This window comes from Nelumbo lutea, chromosome 2 (assembly GCF_056320005.1).
Source record: "Nelumbo lutea isolate HS-2025 chromosome 2, American lotus-T2T, whole genome shotgun sequence".
Lineage (NCBI taxonomy): Eukaryota > Viridiplantae > Streptophyta > Magnoliopsida > Proteales > Nelumbonaceae > Nelumbo > Nelumbo lutea.
The window spans coordinates 24,510,099-24,515,748 of NC_142685.1; the positions used below are offsets into that span (position 1 = coordinate 24,510,099).

The window sequence follows — 5,650 nt, forward strand, 5'->3', positions numbered from 1 at the left end:
GACGAGTTGGGAGAGTCTTGAGAACAGATCCTTACCTACGGTAAAAAACAAAATTCAGTCAGTGCAGAACCGGTTCCAACAGCCATTATAGCATAGGAAATATCTCCATAAAGCATAGAAGTACGAGATATTTCCGATGCAAGGCTGTTCGAACACGGGGCTTGCACTGACCGAAGTCGATCTACTAAGGTGTCGGTAAAGTAGAAATGGGCAGGTGGCTTTCAATGCCGTGTTTAGGGCATGTGGGCCAGGCATTCTATACGCAAGTAGTAGCTAGTAGGGCCCATGGGAGCTAGCTTGAAAATGTGATCAATCAAATTATAATGTGATCGAACGGTTCCGAAACTCAAGAGTTCCTACAGTCTTCGTTGGCAGATAAATAAAAGATATTGGGTTTTGAAATTGGGAGAAATTTTTAAAGGGGTTCACCGTTCAGTAGTTGACGCGCCGATGAGTTTATTGAAGTGGAAGTAGGGCCCATTTACTGGTTTTGTGATTGGGATCTTAATCTGACCTGTCATCTCGCTTTTGATACAGCATTACCTTTTTTGGGTTTATCGAAACTCCCGCTCCTTGGTCCCCCCCTAATATGAATCGAGAATGTGATACCCAATTTGTTTTGAATGATATTTATTATTAAGGGCAATTTTTTAAAGGGAAAAATCCATTCCATTGGTCTCTGAATTTTAAAATGCAATAATTACTTTTAAAAATGTGTTAATTCAGTATCCATTGTTAATCAGTCTTTAAGTAACAATTGAAAAAAACATAAATATTTTTTAACTGTCATCTAATTTTCTTGATCAATCATCTAAATATTGATAAAAAATTAATAGTCCCAAATCTTTACTTCTTCTATTCAAGAAAGTTGGGGTTTATTAAATTTTTATCAATTTTTGGATGGTTGATAAAGAAAAATAGATGATACATGAAGGGTACTTGCGTCTCTTTAAAATACCACTTAATTGCTGATTAACATTTGATTAACAACAAGTATAGAATTGACATGTTTTGAAAGTTCCAATACTAAATTGTCACATTTTAAAGTTCAATGATGAAAGTGGAACTTAAGCCCAAAGTACAAGGTACTAATCAACAACTTTCCATTTTTTAAACTATTTCTAATATTTAAAAAATTAACTAATTTTACCCTTACTATTTCCTCATTTTCTTAGGCTGGTTTTGGTTTGAAGGAAAAAATAGCCTTAAATTTGTATGGATTTCCCGTACCCTTGCTATATCTAACAATTGTCACACGGCTCCGTTCCTATTAATTCTCTCACATGCCGTTTTGACATGACTTCAAGTATTTGGGAGAAATGCACGGATTAGATTTATCATCCTCCTGTCTGACTGTTCGAACCAAATAGATATACCGTTTTAACAAAAAAGTAAAAACAAATAAAAAAAACAACCAAAACTATTGTATGGTTTAAACGGTTCAACCGCCCGAATTAATAATTTATTAACCAAATTAACGATTTTTGTCAAAATAACGATTCTGCGGTAAAATGAAACCGGTCACCGGACCCCGAATTTTCGGCCCGACCGGACAGTCCAGTCCGGTTTTGAAAACCATGGTCGCGGCATCCAAAGAGTGCTTCTTGTATTTTCTTCTTCTTCTCCTCTCTCTCCTGTCTGCATTCTTTCTTTCTCAGGTGCGGAATCAAAGAAACGAAGCAAGATAAATCTATGTCGAGGGCTCTGTTCAAGTGGTTGAAACTCACGAGACCACCCTCCTTCTTCGACCTCTCAGACATCCTGTAAGGTGCAAGCGCATCAGCCACAACCTCTGTTTTTTTAATCGTTTACAAGGTCCTTGAAAGTGCATGGTTCCTCAAGGCACATTCGCAAAATCTCGGTCGATGGAAAAGAGCCGAATCACGATCGAAGAGCAGCATATCCCCTTAGTAGATATTGATGACCAAATATCCAAATATGGCTCTTCGGCCAATCGTAGAGAGGTTGTCATCAAGATCAACAATAATGGTAACGGGAAACAAACAAACTCTCGAAATAACGACAACAGAAATATTCAACAGGTGGTGGAGCCCAATGTCATCAGTAAGATATGGCGGGAATCGAGATACGGGTTCTGGAATGATGGAAGCATGGTGGCCGAGAACATGGGCAATGTTAGCTTATGTGCATCAGGCATCGGCGCTGATAGCTTTTTTCTTTTAGAAACAACTGCAAAGGGTCGGCGATCCACCGTCAAAGCTGATCAAGTAGACAAAAGCAATCGGGAGAGATGTTATGGGATATGGACTTGGAAATGGCTGAGTAAACAGGAGGCTTCGTTTAGGGATCACAAGGTGTCCTTCCAAGAGCCTTGCGTTGAGATTGCCCCTGATTCCATTCGACGACGTTACGAGGATTCGTCCGACACAGAGGAACAGAAACAACAACAATAATACAGACATACAGTCATCTAGCGGATTTGAGTAGTGCTGATGGCAGAGGAGAGATTTTGAGAAGCACTTCCAGTGCATCGTTTCGGCACAACTCGAGCCTGTTGCCAACAAGGACCAACTGGATCCACCAGAGGAACAAAATTGGAAATAAGGCGAGTGGCGAAATCAGCTGGGTAGTTGAAATTGGGTTGGTGGGAAGACGGTAACAGATAACGAGGACAAGGATGACCCTTTTTTGCAGGAAGACATTCCGGAAGAATACAAGAAGGTGAAGATCGGTGCCTTGACACTATTCAATGGGTCAGTTTAATTTTGCTCGTGGCAACACTAATTTATAGCATTTTAATCCTTACGTAAATGGGAGGTCCTATTCTGGTGACCTTTATTTTTTGGTAACATGAAGTCATATCTAAACAGTTGGAGATGGGGAGTTAATGGGAATTGGGAAGGGTGACATAAGGATAACTTTAAGATAATATTAAAATAGTAAAGATAGAATTAATCAATTTTTTAAACTTTAAGAATATTTTTCAAAATTTGCCCTGATTTTAATTACTAGTTTTGGCTTAATAGCTTAACCTACCATAGTTATCTTTTTTGTGGGGAAACATTGCTGCCCCTTAGTCATTTTCAATGCTACATCACGAAACCGTTATCGGAAATGATATAAAAACGAAAAATGTTTATAAAAAAGAAGGTTTTTTCAAACCATGCCTTTTCCTTTACATCATAAAACCATTGTTATTTTCTAATAGGGTAAATCTTAAATTACACTAATGTTTGTGAAGTTGACAAACGGTATCCTTACTATATTATTTTATGATATCTCTAATTTTTTTTGATAATTGTCTAAAACACGTGAATGATAATTATTTTAGAATTATTAAAATACCCTTATTGTTCGGAAGTTGCAGTTGCCGCGGACCGCGGTTGCCTGCCACAATGATAGTTCTCAGTCTCCGCGCATTCAGTTCATATGAGTAAACCCTTCGCTGGTGGTAGTTTTTTTTCACCCTCTAGAAGACGATTAACAGATATGAAGACGGAGGAAGGAGACGTTGCTGCTCTTCCACACCACTACACCAGTTATTGAGTACAAAAATTTGTGCAGACCTCAGCTCTCAGCTTTGTGCAAAGTACCCATCCTCTCCCACCGCCACAGCTTTGATTGAGAATTTGAGGTTCAGACCTCGGCTCTCAGGCACACTACCGGAACCATGCCATGGGTTCAGGGGTTGCAGGGGTGAAGAGGTTTGTTCACGCAGGGGTTGCATGTTTTGTTGCAGAGATCCCTCCTCTCCGTCTCCCTCTTTTCATCGCCGACGATGCCATGATGCCCTCCCTCTTTTCATCTCCGATCTCCTTGAACCTCCCTTGCGTTTCTTCTTGAAGCTTATTGAGAAAGATGTGAGCCGCTGTCTTGCTTTTCTGTGTGCAACTCAGGTCTCAAATTTTCTTGATTAATTTGGCACAGATTTTATATGTGTATTTAGCTCGTTAAATGATTGTGTGGGTTGATTATGTTGATTGCGAGGAAGGGGAGAACTTTGAAATCATCGTACTGTGGGTAATATTCCTGCTCCAAGTTAGTGGAATTTATCAGTTCCAATAAAGCCATATCTGGATTTCGAATGACTTCCGAAGGATTAGGATTTCTGTTTTCATTTTTGTTACTATTCTTGTTGTTAAGAAGCCAATTCTTGCTCTTTATCAATCGACTGCACTATTTGTTCCCAATTACAGGAGTGGCTTTACTGATAGGAACTACGGAGTGTTCAAGGCTTGTTCTTTTCATTCTTGTTGGGCTCGTTGAGTTTTTCGGTCGTGCCTTCTGTTTGTGGAACTTTTCCGAGGCTTAGGGTTTTGTTCCACTTCGTCCTCTTCTACTACTTTGAAGGTTTCTCCGATTTCTTATTCTTGTTCTAGATGTAGAGGGTTGGGTGTTCGGCACTCCCGCTACCACTCAACTCCGAAGCCGTCGTTAGTTGAGAGAGAGAGAGAGAGAGAGAGAGAGGGTGAGAGAGCAGGAATGTGAAAGCCCCTGTTTGATTAAAAACCGGTTTGAAGGAGAGAAGCTTTGCTGTTACTGCGTGAATTGGATTGGAATTGAGGGATAAAGGTCACACCCACCCCTGATTTCTGCTGTGTTGATGGTGTCGACAACTGATGGGAGGGGGGCAAAACAATTATTGATCAACCACCGACCGCCGCTGGGGAGAGGGATTGTGAAAAAGAGAGAGGGACGAAGGGCAAAATTGGGTCAAGCAAAGGTTCGACAATATTGGAAACCAGGGTTTTTCATGGGTTGGGTTTTATTTTAAAAACTTGATAAATAATGAAGAATATCTTGATAAAACATGTCAATTTTTAAAAAACTTAAAGGTACGGCAAGACATAAAAGTACAGTTTGTCAATTTAGTAAACAATAAGAATAGTTTAAGAGGTTTACATGTTGCTTTCCCTAACACCAAATCTCCCATGTGGCACAAATGTTGCATTATTTTCTAGAAAAATAGCATCAGTTTCAAAAATGACCTTAATCAATTCTTGTTATATATATACTAATGAGTCTCCACTTACTAGAAAAATTAATTTCTAATTTCTTTGTTATATTTTGATTTTTCAAAAAAACTTTCCTTATTTTATATTTTAATTTTCTAATTGGTAAAATTATTTGTTAATGGAAATTTCTCTTATTTGCTCTTTTTATGTCCAAATTTGTGTAATTGGGTCGAACTTATTAAACCAGATTGATCCAGATTAGTATGAACCGTTATTGAAATTAGCAGGTCAGCTGGTTTTTAAGAATTCTAATAACTTGACACATGAACTCTATCTTTTTTTTATGTGTAGCGATTTTTGGGCACTCGGTTCCTTCTATTCCTACTTTCTTCATCTACCCGAAAATTTGTTAAGTTGGGGAAACAACTTAATTCATTTGATCTACCACTTAATGGCTTCCAAAACTTAAGTTTGCCACAGTGGGTCCATAAGACAGACAATTCATGTCCACACAAATATTTTTAGAAAATTATAGATGAAATTTTCACATAACCTATAGAAAAAAATTAATGAATTAATAATTTTCTTTTTACTAAAAATCTAATAGAAAAATATTTTATTCAAAATTTAATTAATAGTGAAATTCGTATTTAAACAAAACATGTTAGTTCATAATGAAATCAGTAGTGGTTCTAATATTTATTTCAAGACATATTTTTAAAAATATATATAGT

The 5,650-nt window shown here is 37.8% G+C and overlaps 1 long non-coding RNA gene across 1 annotated transcript; it reads left to right on the forward strand.

Moving 5' to 3' along the window:
* The first annotated feature begins 2,202 nt into the window (after positions 1–2,202).
* LOC148869261 (uncharacterized) lies at positions 2,203–4,049 on the forward strand. The gene is made up of 2 exons (XR_016106527.1): positions 2,203–2,682; positions 3,329–4,049. It is a non-coding gene; the product is annotated as an uncharacterized LOC148869261 (long non-coding RNA).
* Positions 4,050–5,650: the final 1,601 nt, after the last annotated feature.